This window comes from Danio aesculapii, chromosome 4 (assembly GCF_903798145.1).
Source record: "Danio aesculapii chromosome 4, fDanAes4.1, whole genome shotgun sequence".
In the NCBI taxonomy this organism is placed as follows: Eukaryota; Metazoa; Chordata; class Actinopteri; order Cypriniformes; family Danionidae; genus Danio; species Danio aesculapii.
This window is the reverse complement of record NC_079438.1, coordinates 5590707-5606582: the sequence shown is the minus strand read 5'-3', so window position 1 is coordinate 5606582 and position 15876 is coordinate 5590707. Positions and strand designations below refer to the sequence as shown.

At 42.3% G+C, this 15876-nt stretch overlaps 20 non-coding genes and 1 pseudogene across 20 annotated transcripts; 1 reads left to right on the top strand and 20 right to left on the bottom strand.

Annotated features, from left to right (window-relative positions):
- The window catches only part of LOC130221893 (zinc finger protein 721-like), a 461849-nt pseudogene that overhangs the window by 151735 nt on the left and 294238 nt on the right, over positions 1-15876 (top strand).
- trnaf-gaa (transfer RNA phenylalanine (anticodon GAA)) lies at positions 1243-1315 on the bottom strand. The gene has a single exon. It is a non-coding gene; the product is annotated as a tRNA-Phe (tRNA).
- On the bottom strand, positions 1404-1477 carry trnai-gau (transfer RNA isoleucine (anticodon GAU)). The gene has a single exon. It is a non-coding gene; the product is annotated as a tRNA-Ile (tRNA).
- On the bottom strand, positions 1587-1658 carry trnaq-uug (transfer RNA glutamine (anticodon UUG)). The gene has a single exon. It is a non-coding gene; the product is annotated as a tRNA-Gln (tRNA).
- trnai-aau (transfer RNA isoleucine (anticodon AAU)) lies at positions 1976-2049 on the bottom strand. Its single transcript has one exon. It is a non-coding gene; the product is annotated as a tRNA-Ile (tRNA).
- Positions 2160-2231, bottom strand: trnaq-cug (transfer RNA glutamine (anticodon CUG)). The gene has a single exon. It is a non-coding gene; the product is annotated as a tRNA-Gln (tRNA).
- Positions 3002-3074, bottom strand: trnaf-gaa (transfer RNA phenylalanine (anticodon GAA)). Its single transcript has one exon. It is a non-coding gene; the product is annotated as a tRNA-Phe (tRNA).
- Positions 3163-3236, bottom strand: trnai-aau (transfer RNA isoleucine (anticodon AAU)). The gene has a single exon. It is a non-coding gene; the product is annotated as a tRNA-Ile (tRNA).
- On the bottom strand, positions 3347-3418 carry trnaq-cug (transfer RNA glutamine (anticodon CUG)). The gene has a single exon. It is a non-coding gene; the product is annotated as a tRNA-Gln (tRNA).
- Positions 4182-4254, bottom strand: trnaf-gaa (transfer RNA phenylalanine (anticodon GAA)). Its single transcript has one exon. It is a non-coding gene; the product is annotated as a tRNA-Phe (tRNA).
- trnai-aau (transfer RNA isoleucine (anticodon AAU)) lies at positions 4343-4416 on the bottom strand. The gene has a single exon. It is a non-coding gene; the product is annotated as a tRNA-Ile (tRNA).
- On the bottom strand, positions 4526-4597 carry trnaq-cug (transfer RNA glutamine (anticodon CUG)). Its single transcript has one exon. It is a non-coding gene; the product is annotated as a tRNA-Gln (tRNA).
- trnaf-gaa (transfer RNA phenylalanine (anticodon GAA)) lies at positions 5366-5438 on the bottom strand. Its single transcript has one exon. It is a non-coding gene; the product is annotated as a tRNA-Phe (tRNA).
- Positions 5527-5600, bottom strand: trnai-aau (transfer RNA isoleucine (anticodon AAU)). Its single transcript has one exon. It is a non-coding gene; the product is annotated as a tRNA-Ile (tRNA).
- On the bottom strand, positions 5710-5781 carry trnaq-cug (transfer RNA glutamine (anticodon CUG)). Its single transcript has one exon. It is a non-coding gene; the product is annotated as a tRNA-Gln (tRNA).
- On the bottom strand, positions 7428-7501 carry trnaf-gaa (transfer RNA phenylalanine (anticodon GAA)). Its single transcript has one exon. It is a non-coding gene; the product is annotated as a tRNA-Phe (tRNA).
- On the bottom strand, positions 7591-7664 carry trnai-aau (transfer RNA isoleucine (anticodon AAU)). The gene has a single exon. It is a non-coding gene; the product is annotated as a tRNA-Ile (tRNA).
- Positions 7774-7845, bottom strand: trnaq-cug (transfer RNA glutamine (anticodon CUG)). The gene has a single exon. It is a non-coding gene; the product is annotated as a tRNA-Gln (tRNA).
- trnaf-gaa (transfer RNA phenylalanine (anticodon GAA)) lies at positions 9321-9393 on the bottom strand. Its single transcript has one exon. It is a non-coding gene; the product is annotated as a tRNA-Phe (tRNA).
- On the bottom strand, positions 10455-10527 carry trnaf-gaa (transfer RNA phenylalanine (anticodon GAA)). Its single transcript has one exon. It is a non-coding gene; the product is annotated as a tRNA-Phe (tRNA).
- trnai-aau (transfer RNA isoleucine (anticodon AAU)) lies at positions 10616-10689 on the bottom strand. Its single transcript has one exon. It is a non-coding gene; the product is annotated as a tRNA-Ile (tRNA).

Genomic DNA, 15876 nt, shown 5'->3' with positions numbered 1-15876 from the left:
GTCTAAAATGTTCAATTTTGATATTGAAAAGGGGAATTAGCTTAAATGGTAGAACGGTCACTTAGCATGCATGAGAGAGGTAGCTGGATGGATGCCCGTATTCTCTACTTGTGTTTTCATGCCTTTCACACTGGCTTTTATTGCAAAGCTGGTTGCACCTGGAGGGAAATCAAAGCACTAAATATATAGCAGAGTGCTGTCGATTAGCCCATAGGAATCATCACCAGAAGCGATGTGACCACCTGGGAGAAAGATAGCGTTTTGGTCAAATGGAAGCAGGTGGACTTGAGGGTGAAGCAGCTGGACTTGAGGGTCCTAGAAAACCCATAGTAACTGTTATTCTCTGGCCTTCAAGGGAATAGAACGCTATTTTAGCTTTTTTGTGCGGTGCTGGCAAAAAAAAAAAAACAGGTCCCATCTAGATTTGAATTTAGATCGCTGGATGCAGAGTGCTATCCATTACATTATGGAACCTCAAGATGGTGTAGAGCTGCTGCCCGAGATGAAGATGATGAATTAAAAAACTGGCCTTGCAGGAAAGTAGCAGAAGGTCCATCCAAGGCAAGGCCAATGTGCATTGATTTCTGAGTAACTCGTCATTCGGCATGCAGGGCTCCTCACACATTTACTGGAGCATTACTAGGTAGGGCCTTCAAAAGAAAAGCACGCCATTCTAGCCAATTTGACGACTAAATGGCAGGCAGGGCAAAGAAGCCACCACAGAACAGATGTGATATTATTTTTTCTTTTTCGACCACGTCTAAAATGTTCAATTTTGACTGTGAAAAGGGGAATTAGCTTAAATGGTAGAACGGTCGCTTAGCATGCATGAGAGAGGTAGCTGGATCGATTCCCGCATTATCCACTTCTGTTTTCATGCCTTTCACACTGGCTTTTATTGCAAAGCTGGTTGCACCTGGAGGGTTTAGAGCGAATTTCCTTACGTCAGCTTTGCCGGTTCTGTATAGTACTAATCATTGCAATCCTTCAGAAGCCCTATCAAGTCACAGTTTTCTTTTATTCGATGGCGCGTCCGCAGTGGGAAATCAAAGCACTAAATATATAGCAGAGTGCTGTCGATTAGCCCATAGGAATCATCACCAGAAGCGATGTGACCACCTGGGAGAAAGATAGCGTTTTGGTCAAATGAAGCAGGTGGACTTAAGGGTGAAGCGGCTAGGATTTTTGGGTGACTTTCATTCAGCTGACCCTGTGCCCAATAACAGAACAACAACATTGCTTTGCCGAAACCCGGGATCGATCCAGGGACCTTTAGATCTTCAGTCTAACACTCTCCCAACTGAACTATTTCGGCTGCCATGAAACAGCTTTCCTGCAGCAGGGATGTCTGTGAGACCAAGCTGAGCCCTTAAGTGCATCTGAGGCATGAGAGAGTAAAAATTTGGCCTGTACGGGTATCGAACCCGCAACCTTGGCGTTATCAGCACCACGCTCTAACCAACTGAGCTAACCAGCCGTTTTCTTACCAGTGTGCTGGAAAACCCAGAGTTAGTGTCATTCTTTGGCCTTCAAGGGAACAGCATGCTATTTTAACTTTTTTTGTGCGGTGCTGGCAAAATAAAAACAGGTCCCACCGAGATTTGATCTCGGATCACTGGATTCAAAGTCCAGAGTGCTAACCATTACACCATGGAACCTTTAGATGATATAGAGCTGCTGCCCGACATGAAGTTGATGAATTAAAAAAATGGCCTTGCAGGAAAGTAGCAGAAGGTCCATCCAAGGCAAGGCCAATGTGCATTGATTTCTGAGTAACTCGTCATTCGGCATGCAGGGCTCCTCACACATTTACTGGAGCATTAATAGGTAGGGCCTTCAAAAGAAAAGCACGCCATTCTAGGCAATTTGACGACTAAATGGCAGGCAGGGCAGGACACAGATTTCCTGCAGCAGGGATGTCTGTAAGACCAAGCTGAGCCTATAAGTGCATCTAAGGCATAAGAGAGTAAAAATTTGGCCAGTAAGGGTATCGATCCCACAACCTTGGCGTTATTAGCACCACGCTCTAACCAACTGAGCTAACCGGCCGTTTTCTTACCAGTGTGCTGGAAAACCCAGAGTTAGTGTCATTCTGTGGCCTTCAAGGGAACGGGACGCTTTTTTAACTTTTTTTTGTGCGGTGCTGGCAAAATAAAAACAGGACCCACCGAGATTTGAACTCGGACCATTGGATTCAGAGCCCAGAGTGCTAACCATTACACCATAGAACCTTAAGATGATATAGAACTGCTGCTCGACATGAAGATGATGAATTAAAAAAATTGGCCTTGCAGGAAAGTAGCAGAAGGTCCATCCAAGGCAAGGCCAATGTGCATTGATTTCTGAGTAACTCGTCATTCAGCATGCAGGGCTCCTCACACATTTACTGGAGCATTACTTGGTAGGGCCTTCAAAAGAAAAGCACGCCATTCTAGGCAATTTGACGACTAAATGGCAGGCAGGGCAAAGAAGCCACTACAGAACAGATGTGATCTTATTTATTCTTTTTCGACCACGTCTAAAATGTTCAATTTTGATTGTGAAAAGGGAAATTAGCTTAAATGGTAGAACGGTCGCTTAGCATGCACGAGAGAGGTAGCTGGATCGATGCCCGCATTATCCACTTCTGTTTTCATGCCTTTCACACTGGCTTTTATTGCAATGCTGGTTGCACCTGGAGGGTTTAGAGCGAATTTCCTTACGTCAGCTTTGCCGGTTCTGTATAGTACTAATCATTGCAATCCTTCAGAAGCCCTATCAAGTCACAGTTTTCTTTTATTCGATGGCGCGTCCGCAGTGGGAAATCAAAGCACTTAATATATAACAGAGTGCTGTCGATTAGGCCATAGGAATCATCACCAGAAGCGATGTGACCACCTGGGAGAAAGATAGCGTTTTGGTCAAATGGAAGCAGGTGGACTTAAGGGTGAAGCGGCTAGGCTTTTTGGGTGACTTTCATTCTACTGATCCTGTGCCCAAAAACAGAACAACAACATTGCTTTGCCGAAACCCGGGATCGAACCAGGGACCTTTAGATCTTCAGTCTAACGCTCTCCCAACTGAGCTATTTCAGCTGCCATGACACAGCTTTCCTGCAGCAGGGATGTCTGTGAGACCAAGCTGAGCCCTTAAGTGCATCTAAGGCATAAGAGAGTAAAAATTTGGCCAGTACGGGTATCGAACCCGCGACTTTGGTGTTATTAGCACCACGCTCTAACCAACTGAGCTAACTGGCCGTTTTCTTACCAGTGTGCTGGAAAACCCAGAGTTAGTGTCATTCTGTGGCCTTCAAGGGAACGAGACGCTTTTTTAACTTTTTTTTGTGCGGTGCTGGCAAAATAAAAACAGGACCCACCGAGAATTGAACTCGAACCATTGGATTCAGAGTCCAGAGTGCTAACCATTACACCATGGAACCTTAAGATGATATAGAGCTGCTGCCCGACATGAAGATGATGAATTAAAAAAATGGCCTTGCAGGAAAGTAGCAGAAGGTCCATCCAAGGCAAGGCCAATGTGCATTGATTTCTGAGTAACTCGTCATTCGGCATGCAGGGCTCCTCACACATTTACTGGAGCATTAATAGGTAGGGCCTTCAAAAGAAAAGCACGCCATTCTAGGCAATTTGACGACTAAATGGCAGGCAGGGCAAAGAAGCCACCACAGAACAGATGTGATCTTATTTTTTCTTTTTCGACCACATCTAAAATGTTCAATTTTGACTGTGAAAAGGGGAATTAGCTTAAATGGTAGAACGGTCGCTTAGCATGCATGAGAGAGGTAGCTGGATCGATTCCCGCATTATCCACTTCTGTTTTCATGCCTTTCACACTGGCTTTTATTGCAATGCTGGTTGCACCTGGAGGGTTTAGTGCGAATTTCCTTACGTCAGCTTTGCCGGTTCTGTATAGTACTAATCATTGCAATCCTTCAGAAGCCCTATCAAGTCACAGTTTTCTTTTATTCGATGGCGTGTCCGCAGTGGGAAATCAAAGCACTAAATATATAGCAGAGTGCTGTCGATTAGGCCATAGGAATCATCACCAGAAGCGATGTGACCACCTGGGAGAAAGATAGCGTTTTGGTCAAATGGAAGCAGGTGGACTTAAGGGTGAAGCGGCTAGGCTTTTTGGGTGACTTTCATTCAACTGACCCTGTGCCCAAAACAGAACAACAACATTGCCGAAACCCGGGATCAAACCAGGGACCTTTAGATCTTCAGTCTAACACTCTCCTAACTGAGCTATTTCGGCTGCCATGACACAGATTTCCTGCAGCAGGGATGTCTGTAAGACCAAGCTGAGCCTATAAGTGCATCTAAGGCATAAGAGAGTAAAAATTTGGCCAGTACGGGTATCGATCCCACAACCTTGGCGTTATTAGCACCACGCTCTAACCAACTGAGCTAACCGGCCGTTTTCTTACCAGTGTGCTGGAAAACCCAGAGTTAGTGTCATTCTGTGGCCTTCAAGGGAACGGGACGCTTTTTTAACTTTTTTTGTGCGGTGCTGGCAAAATAAAAACAGGACCCACCGAGATTTGAACTCGGACCATTGGATTCAGAGCCCAGAGTGCTAACCATTACACCATAGAACCTTAAGATGATATAGAACTGCTGCTCGACATGAAGATGATGAATTAAAAAATTGGCCTTGCAGGAAAGTAGCAGAAGGTCCATCCAAGGCAAGGCCAATGTGCATTGATTTCTGAGTAACTCGTCATTCAGCATGCAGGGCTCCTCACACATTTACTGGAGCATTACTTGGTAGGGCCTTCAAAAGAAAAGCACGCCATTCTAGGCAATTTGACGACTAAATGGCAGGCAGGGCAAAGAAGCCACTACAGAACAGATGTGATCTTATTTATTCTTTTTCGACCACGTCTAAAATGTTCAATTTTGATTGTGAAAAGGGGAAATTAGCTAAATGGTAGAACGGTCGCTTAGCATGCACGAGAGAGGTAGCTGGATCGATGCCCGCATTATCCACTTCTGTTTTCATGCCTTTCACACTGGCTTTTATTGCAATGCTGGTTGCACCTGGAGGGTTTAGAGCGAATTTCCTTACGTCAGCTTTGCCGGTTCTGTATAGTACTAATCATTGCAATCCTTCAGAAGCCCTATCAAGTCACAGTTTCTTTTATTCGATGGCGCTGTCCGCAGTGGGAAATCAAAGCACTAATATATAACAGAGTGCTGTCGATTAGGCCATAGGAATCATCACCAGAAGCGATGTGACCACCTGGGAGAAAGATAGCGTTTTGGTCAAATGGAAGCAGGTGGACTTAAGGGTGAAGCGGCTAGGCTTTTTGGGTGACTTTCATTCTACTGATCCTGTGCCCAAAAACAGAACAACAACATTGCTTTGCCGAAACCCAGGATCGAACCAGGGACCTTTAGATCTTCAGTCTAACGCTCTCCCAACTGAGCTATTTCGGCTGCCATGACACAGCTTTCCTGCAGCAGGGATGTCTGTGAGACCAAGCTGAGCCCTTAAGTGCATCTAAGGCATAAGAGAGTAAAAATTTGGCCAGTACGGGTATCGAACCCGCGAATTTGGCGTTATTAGCACCACGCTCTAACCAACTGAGCTAACTGGCCGTTTTCTTACCAGTGTGCTGGAAAACCCAGAGTTAGTGTCATTCTGTGGCCTTCAAGGGAACGAGACGCTTTTTTAACTTTTTTTGTGCGGTGCTGGCAAAATAAAAACAGGACCCACCGAGATTTGAACTCGAACCATTGGATTCAGAGTCCAGAGTGCTAACCATTACACCATGGAACCTTAAGATGATATAGAGCTGCTGCCCGACATGAAGATGATGAATTAAAAAAATGGCCTTGCAGGAAAGTAGCAGAAGGTCCATCCAAGGCAAGGCCAATGTGCATTGATTTCTGAGTAACTCGTCATTCGGCATGCAGGGCTCCTCACACATTTACTGGAGCAGGACTAGGTAGGGCCTTCAAAAGAAAAGCACGCCATTCTAGGCAATTTGACGACTAAATGGCAGGCAGGGCAAAGAAGCCACCACAGAACAGATGTGATCTTATTTTTTCTTTTTCGACCACGTCTAAAATGTTCAATTTTGATTGTGAAAAGGGGAATTAGCTCAAATGAGTAGACGGTCGCTTAGCATGCATGAGAGATGTAGCTGGATCGATGTCCGCATTCTCCACTTGTGTTTTCATGCCTTTCACAGTGGCTTTTATTGCAAAGCTGGTTGCACCTGGAGGGTTTAGAGCGAATTTCCTTACGTCAGCTTTGCCGGTTCTGTGTAGTACTAATCATTGCAATCCTTCAGAAGCCCTATCAAGTCACAGTTTTCTTTTATTCGATGGCATGTCCGCAGTGGGAAATCAAAGCACTAAATATATAGCAGAGTGCTGTCGATTAGCCCATAGGAATCATCACCAGAAGCGATGTGACCACCTGGGAGAAAGATAGCGTTTTCGTCAAATGGAAGCAGGTGGACTTGAGGGTGAAGCAGCTGGACTTGAGGGTCCTAGAAAACCCATAGTAACTGTTATTCTCTGGCCTTCAAGGGAATAGAATGCTATTTTAGCTTTTTTGTGCGGTGCTGGCAAAGAAAAAAACAGGTCCCATCTAGATTTGAATTTAGATCGCTGGATGCAGAGTGTTATATCCATTACATTATGGAACCTCAAGATGGTGTAGAGCTGCTGCCCGAGATGAAGATGATGAATTAAAAAACTGGCCTTGCAGGAAAGTAGCAGAAGGTCCATCCAAGGCAAGGCCAATGTGCATTGATTTCTGAGTAACTCGTCATTCGGCATGCAGGGCTCCTCACACATTTACTGGAGCATTACTAGGTAGGGCCTTCAAAAGAAAAGCACGCCATTCTAGGCAATTTGACGACTAAATGGCAGGCAGGGCAAAGAAGCCACCACAGAACAGATGTGATCTTATTTTTTCTTTTTCGACCACGTCTAAAATGTTCAATTTTGATTGTGAAAAGGGGAATTAGCTTAAATGGTAGAACGGTCGCTTAGCATGCATGAGAGAGGTAGCTGGATCGATGCCCGCATTATCCACTTCTGTTTTCATGCCTTTCACACTGGCTTTTATTGCAATGCTGGTTGCACCTGGAGGGTTTAGAGCGAATTTCCTTACGTCAGCTTTGCCGGTTCTGTATAGTACTAATCATTGCAATCCTTCAGAAGCCCTATCAAGTCACAGTTTTCTTTTATTCGATGGCGCGTCCGCAGTGGGAAATCAAAGCACTTAATATATAAGCAGAGTGCTGTCGATTAGGCCATAGGAATCATCACCAGAAGCGATGTGACCACCTGGGAGAAAGATAGCGTTTTGGTCAAATGGAAGCAGGTGGACTTAAGGGTGAAGCGGCTAGGCTTTTTGGGTGACTTTCATTCTACTGATCCTGTGCCCAAAACAGAACAACAACATTGCTTTGCCGAAACCCAGGATCGAACCAGGGACCTTTAGATCTTCAGTCTAACGCTCTCCCAACTGAGCTATTTCAGGCTGCCATGACACAGCTTTCCTGCAGCAGGGATGTCTGTGAGACCAAGCTGAGCCCTTAAGTGCATCTAAGGCATAAGGAGAGTAAAACTTTGGCCAGTACGGGTATCGAACCCGCGACTTTGGCGTTATTAGCACCACGCTCTAACCAACTGAGCTAACTGGCCGTTTTCTTACCAGTGTGCTGGAAAACCCAGAGTTAGTGTCATTCTGTGGCCTTCAAGGGAACGAGACGCTTTTTAACTTTTTTTGTGCGGTGCTGGCAAAATAAAAACAGGATCCCACCGAGATTTGAACTCGAATCCATGGATTCAGAGTCCAGAGTGCTAACCATTACACCATGGAACCTTAAGATGATATAGAGCTGCTGCCCGACATGAAGATGATGAATTAAAAAAATGGCCTTGCAGGAAAGTAGCAGAAGGTCCATCCAAGGCAAGGCCAATGTGCAATGATTTCTGAGTAACTCGTCATTCGGCATGCAGGGCTCCTCACACATTTACTGGAGCAGGACTAGGTAGGGCCTTCAAAAGAAAAGCACGCCATTCTAGGCAATTTGACGACTAAATGGCAGGTAGGGCAAAGAAGCCACCACAGAACAGATGTGATCTTATTTTTTCTTTTTCGACCACGTCTAAAATGTACAATTTTGATTGTGAAAAGGGGAATTAGCTTAAACGGTAGAACAGTCGCTTAGCATGCATGAGAGATGTAGCTGGATCGATGCCCACATTATCCACTTCTGTTTTCATGCCTTTCACACTGGCATTTATTGCAAAGCTGGTTGCACCTGGAGGGTTTAGAGCGAATTTCCTTACGTCAGCTTTGCCGGTTCTGTGTAGTACTAATCATTGCAATCCTTCAGAAGCCCTATCAAGTCACAGTTTTCTTTTATTCGATGGCACGTCCGCAGTGGGAAATCAAAGCACTAAATATATAGCAGAGTGCTGTCGATTAGCCCATAGGAATCATCACCAGAAGCGATGTGACCACCTGGGAGAAAGATAGTGTTTTGGTCAAATGGAAGCAGGTGGACTTGAGGGTGAAGCAGCTGGACTTGAGGGTCCTAGAAAACCCATAGTAACTGTTATTCTCTGGCCTTCAAGGGAATAGAATGCTATTTTAGCTTTTTTGTGCGGTGCTGGCAAAAGAAAAAAACAGGTCCCATCTAGATTTGAATTTAGATCGCTGGATGCAGAGTGTTATATCTATTACATTATGGAACCTCAAGATGGTGTAGAGCTGCTGCCCGAGATGAAGATGATGAATTAAAAAACTAGCCTTGCAGGAAAGTAGCAGAAGGTCCATCCAAGGCAAGGCCAATGTGCATTGATTTCTGAGTAACTCGTCATTTGGCATGCAGGGCTCCTCACACATTTACTGGAGCATTAATAGGTAGGGCCTTCAAAAGAAAAGCACACCATTCTAGGCAATTTGACGACTAAATGGCAGGCAGGGCAAAGAAGCCACCACAGAACAGATGTGATCTTATTTTTTCTTTTTCGACCACGTCTAAAATGTTCAATTTTGATTGTGAAAAGGGGAATTAGCTTAAATGGTTGAACGGTCGCTTAGCATGCATGAGAGAGGTAGCTGGATCGATGCCTGCATTCTCCACTTGTGTTTTCATGCCTTTCACACTGGCTTTTATTGCAAAGCTGGTTGCACCTGGCAATCATCACCAGAAGCGATGTGACCACCTAGGAGAAAGTTGGCGTTTTGGTCAAATGGAAGCAGGTGGAATTAAAGGTGAAGCGGCTTGGCTTTTTGGGTGACTTTCATTCAACTGACCCTGTGCCCAAAACAGAACAACAACATTGCTTTGCCGAAACCCGGGATCGAACCAGGGACCTTTAGATCTTCAGTCTAACGCTCTCCCAACTGAGGTATTTCAGCTGCCTTGAAACGGCTTTCCTGCAGCAGGGATGTCTGTGAGACCAAGCTGAGCCCTTAAGAGAGTAAAAGTTTGGCCAGTACTGGTATCGAACCCGCGACCTTGGCGTTGATAGCACCACTTTCTAACTAACTGAGCTAACCTGGCCATTTTTTTACCAGTGTGCTGGAAAACCCAGAGTTAGTGTCATTCTGTGGCCTTCAAGGGAACGAGACGCTTTTTTAACTTTTTTTGTGCGGTGCTGGCAAAATAAAAACAGGACCCACCGAGATTTGAACTCGAACCATTGGATTCAGAGTGCAGAGTGCTAACCATTACACCATGGAACCTTAAGATGATATAGAGCTGCTGCCCGACATGAAGATGATGAATTAAAAAAATGGCCTTGCAGGAAAGTAGCAGAAGGTCCATCCAAGGCAAGGCCAATGTGCATTGATTTCTGAGTAACTCGTCATTCGGCATGCAGGGCTCCTCACACATTTACTGGAGCAGGACTAGGTAGGGCCTTCAAAAGAAAAGCACGCCATTCTAGGCAATTTGACGACTAAATGGCAGGCAGGGCAAAGAAGCCACCACAGAACAGATGTGATCTTATTTTTTCTTTTTCAACCTCGTCTAAAATGTTCAATTTTGATATTGAAAAGGGGAATTAGCTCAAATGATAGAGCGCTCGCTTAGCCCGCATTCTCCACTTGTGTTTTCATGCCTTTCACAGTGGCTTTTATTGCAAAGCTGGTTGCACCTGGAGGGTTTAGAGCGAATTTCCTTACGTCAGCTTTGCCGGTTCTGTGTAGTACTAATCACTGCAATCCTTCAGAAGCCCTATCAAGTCACAGTTTACTTTTATTCGATGGCGCGTCCGCAGTGGGAAATCAAAGCACTAAATATATAGCAGAGTGCTGTCGATTAGCCCATAGGAATCATCACCAGAAGCGATGTGACCACCTGGGAGAAAGATAGCGTTTTGGTCAAATGGAAGCAGGTGGACTTAAGGGTGAAGCGGCTAGGCTTTTTGGGTGACTTTCATTCAACTGACCCTGTGCCCAAAACAGAACAACAACATTGCCGAAACCCGGGATCAAACCAGGGACCTTTAGATCTTCAGTCTAACGCTCTCCCAACTGAGCTATTTCGGCTGCCATGACACAGTTTTCCTGCAGCAGGGATGTCTGTGAGACCAAGCTGAGCCCTTAAGTGCATCTGAGGCATAAGAGAGTAAAAATTTGGCCAGTACGGGTATCGAACCCGCGACCTTGGCGTCATTAGCACCACACTCTAACCAACTGAGCTAACCGGCCGTTTTCTTACCAGTGTGCTGGAAAACCCAGAGTTAGTGTCATTCTTTGGCCTTCAAGGGAACAGGATGCTATTTTAACTTTTTTTGTGCGGTGCTGGCAAAATAAAAACAGGTCCCACCGAGATTTGAACTCGGATCACTGGATTCAGAGTACAGAGTGCTAACCATCACACCATGGAATATTTAGATGATATAGAGCTGCTGCCCGACATGAAGATGATGAATTAAAAAAATGGCCTTGCAGGAAAGTAGCAGAAGGTCCATCCAAGGCAAGGCCAATGTGCATTGATTTCTGAGTAACTCGTCATTCGGCATGCAGGGCTCCTCACACATTTACTGGAGCAGGACTAGGTAGGGCCTTCAAAAGAAAAGCACGCCATTCTAGGCAATTTGACGACTAAATGGCAGGTAGGGCAAAGAAGCCACCACAGAACAGATGTGATCTATTTTTTTCTTTTTCGACCACGTCTAAAATGTACAATTTTGATTGTAAAAAGGGGAATTAGCTTAAACGGTAGAACAGTCGCTTAGCATGCATGAGAGATGTAGCTGGATCGATGCCCACATTATCCACTTCTGTTTTCATGCCTTTCACACTGGCTTTTATTGCAAAGCTGGTTGCACCTGGAGGGTTTAGAGCGAATTTCCTTACGTCGCCTTGCCGGTTCTGTGTAGTACTAATCATTGCAATCCGTCAGAAGCCCTATCAAGTCACAGTTTTCTTTTATTCGATGGCGCGTCCGCAGTGGGAAATCAAAGCACTAAATATATAGCAGAGTGCTGTCGATTAGCCCATAGGAATCATCACCAGAAGCGATGTGACCACCTGGGAGAAAGATAGCGTTTTGGTCAAATGGAAGCAGGTGGACTTGAGGGTGAAGCAGCTGGACTTGAGGGTCCTAGAAAACCCATAGTAACTGTTATTCTCTGGCCTTCAAGGGAATAGAATGCTATTTTAGCTTTTTTGTGCGGTGCTGGCAAAAAAAAAAAACAGGTCCCATCTAGATTTGAACTTAGATCGCTGGATGCAGAGTGCTATCCATTACACTATGGAACCTCAAGATGGTGTAGAGCTGCTGCCCGAGATGAAGAGGATGAATTAAAAAACTGGTCTTGCAGGAAAGTAGCAGAAGGTCCATCCAAGGCGGAGCCAATGTGCATTGATTTCTGAGTAACTCGTCATTCGGCATGCAGGGCTCCTCACACATTTACTGGAGCATTACTAGGTAGGACCTTCAAAAGAAAAGCACGCTATTCTAGGCAATTTGACGACTAATGGTGTTACCTGGATGTGGGACAAATACAAATGAATGTATTTTATATAATTATTTTTTTATTTTATTTTTGATGTTTGAAAAGTCACTCAATGTATTGTTTTATTGTATTTGAAAATTATTTATAATAAAAAAAAAAAAAAAAAAGAAAAAGAAAAGCATGCCTGATCTCATCTGAACTCGGAAGCAAAGCAGGGTTGGGCCTGGTTAGTACTTAGATGGGAGACCGCCTGGGAATACCAGGTGCTGTAAGCTTTTTGAATTCCTTCATTTGGCAAAAAATAAATAAATAAATAAAAAAAATAATAATAATAATAAATAAATAAAAAAAAATGAGGTAAACTATTGAGTGCCCAAAGGCGTTGTTTCTGTCGGTGCTGAGTCAAGGCAAGCTGAGCGGCTCCTGGTGCTGCGCCTATTTTTAAATAGCCAACTCTTGACGGCTGCTCTCGCTTACGGCCATACCACCCTGAGCACGCTAGAGGGAGCTAGAGTGAAACAGGAAGTGTGAGGCTGCAGACGGGAGAGAAAGGCTCTCCCTTTGTTTTGGTTTATTTTGAGTTTATTTAATAGTTTTTCTTTGGTGATAGTGGGCATTTTTTGATTTTTTTGTTTTTAAACCACCTGACAGCAGCACGTGTGCTTGCTGGAAGGTGGTTAGCACTTTTTTTTGAGAGAAAATGGACTCACAAAGTAACAGCACAGATTTGTTTGAAGAAGCACGAGGGGAAAACATCACAGGACGGACTGGAGAAACACAGCACTGGATTAGGAGGGGAAAGACAACTGGAAAACAACGTTGGACGGGAAGGAGGAAGAAACATGGCAAACAAAGAACGACAAGAAAACCAACAACAGGAGAGGCAACAAGAAAGAAGTGGAAAAAGGTACATGAAGGAAGCAACGGTGATTCTAAATGTGGACAAAGTTAAAGAGGTGAGAGTTTTGGAAATAATTAATGCAGTAACTGAAAAGTGTGGACTTGGAAAAATTCTTGCAATCAGGCCAAGACAGGACAAAGAATATGAACTAACTTTAGAAAAAGAAGAAACATGCGATAAACTGATGGATGGACTAATTATAAAAGGAGAAACATGTGAAGTGAAAATGCTACAAAATAGAGACTATGTGGTTTCCTTCATGCATTTGCCCGCTTACCTGGATGATCAATTAATTTTAGATAAATTAGAAGGCTGGGGAGTATTTCCCATAACAAAAATTAAAAGAAGGCTTTATCCGGGCACAGAAATAGAAGATGGAACACGATTTATCAAAGTGAGATTCCCCAGAGAAGTGATATCTCTTCCTTACAGCACAAGGCTGGAAACGGCAGAAGGTCAGCAATATTTTAGGGTGATGCACAGCCACCAGGTTAAGACTTGTAGGCTGTGCATGAGCCCGGACCATATGGTCAAAGATTGCCCAGACTTTAAATGCCATAAATGTGAGGAAAGGGGACATTTTGCACGAGACTGCGATGCCATTAAGTGCCCGGACTGCCAGAATTATATAAATAAGTGTGAATGTTGGATGGAGGAAGAGGAGGAGGAGGATGAGATCCAGGTGAGTGGGCAAATGCATGAAGGAAACAGTGAAAGGGAAAGTTATGAAGAGGAACAAACAACGGCACAAACAATACAAACTACAACAGAAGAAATAACATTGGATGAGGAGAAAACAAACGAAGAAAAGGAGAAAGAAACAGAAACAGACAGTCAACAAATAGAGCATGAAGAGGAGGTAGCATGGACACCAATGGACATAACGTCTAGCTTCAAAAACGTGTTGGATGTAATAGAAAAAGAAGATCTTAAAGAACAAAACAAGGGAGCAGACAGAGAGACTGGAAAACATGAAGAGGAAGTAGACAAAGACAAAATTGAGAAAAGACAAACAAGACGATCGGCAAAAGCTTTATCAAAAATAGAAACTGCTAGAAAAAAAGGTTTGAAAAAAGGACAACTGAAAAGCCACAACAGATATGATTCTTTGAGAGGTTTGGGAGAAGAAGAGGACTGAGATGACGGTTTTTATTTCCTTTTTCCTTCTTTTAATGGTTTTAAATTGTGTGTCTTTTAATGCAAGAGGTTTAATGGACTTAAGAAAATTCCAAAATGTAAAAGAAAAGTGTAAAAGAGAAGAAATAATTATTTTACAAGAAACAAATTGGAAAAATGAGGTGATGGACGTATATAAAAAAGAGTGGGATGGGGACTTTTATTATAGTAATGGAGATGGGAAAGCTGGGAGAGGAGTAGCAATTTTAATAAGAAAGAATGCACTACAAATGAGTAAAGTAATATATAAAGACAAACAAGGAAAATGTATGATTTTAGAAATAAAATATGAAGGGAAAGATATCATTTTAGTTAATGTGCATGCACCCAATGAAGAGAGTGAAAAGAAAAGCTTTTTTAACATATTGAGAAGGTTTTTAAATGACTATAAACAAATAATAGTATGTGGGGATTTTAACACTGTTTTTAGCAGACAGGACATAACAGAAGGTATGGTTTTTAAATCAGACACAGGAAGAAAAGAACTAAAATCACTAATGGAGGAAAAAGGAATGATAGACATTTGGAGAGAGAGAAACGGGAAGAAAAAGGAGTTTTCTAGAAGACAAATAGTAGGGAATTTTGTAACTCAATCGAGAATAGACTATGTGTTATGCACAAGAAATATAGAAATTTATATAGAAAAAATAAAGTACGATGAAACTGTTTTAAGTGACCATAAATTTTTATTGTTTAATTTTAATACAGAAGAAATACAAAGAGGCCCAGGGGTGTGGACATTAAATAGTGACATTTTAAAAAATGAAGACTATGTTAAAAAAATAAAAGGAATAATAGAAAAGGAAAAAGGAAACCAAATATATAATGAAGACAAAAGACTATGGTGGGAAAATGTCAAATATCTGATTAAAAAAACTACAATACAATTTTGTAGAATAATACAAAAGAATAAAAGACACCAAGAAAAAACAATAAAAGAAATCTTAGAAAAAGAACTAGAAAAAAATGAAAAAGACATACAAAAAATAAAAGAAATGGAGGAAAAACTGAAAGAAATTGAGGAAAAGAAATATGAAGGAGCTAGACTAAGAAGCAAAGCAAAATATGTAGTAGAGGGAGAAAAGTGCACAAAATTCTTCTTTGATTTAGAAAGACAAAAAGGAAAAGCAGAAACAATAAAGATAATACAAGGAGCAAAAGGAGAAAGCATAGAAGGAAATGAAGACATTTTAAAAGAAATAAAAACATACTATGAGGAGTTATTTAAAACACAGGGAGTTGATGAATTACAAATGGAAAAATTATTAAAACAGATAAAAACAAAAATAGATGAAGAGGATAAAAGAGAATGTGACCAAGAAATAAGAGAAGAAGAAATAAGAAAAGCAATAGAAAGCTTGAACAAAAGGAAAAGTCCAGGAATAGACGGGTTAAATAGTGAATTTTACGTATGTTTTAAGGAAATTTTAATACCAATTTTAACTGAAATTTTTAAAGAAATACTGCAAAAAGAAGAATTAAATGAAAGAATGGGAATGGGATTAATGAAATTAATACACAAAAAAGGAGAAAAGACATTGTTAAAAAATTACAGACCAATCACAATGTTAAACACAGATTTGAAGATTTTAACTAAAATTTTAGCAAATCGATTAAAAGAAGTGATGCCAAAAATAATTCAAACAACACAGGCCTACGCGATAAAAGGAAGAGACATAGCAGACATAACAATGAGCATAAAAGACATCATAGAATATATGAAGGACAAAAAAGAGGAAGGATATATCATAAGTTTGGATTTCGAAAAAGCTTTTGACAGAGTTGAACACCAGTTTTTATTCGAAGTACTTAAAAAGTTTGGTTTTGGAGAAGTTTTTAGAAAATGGATAAGGATTT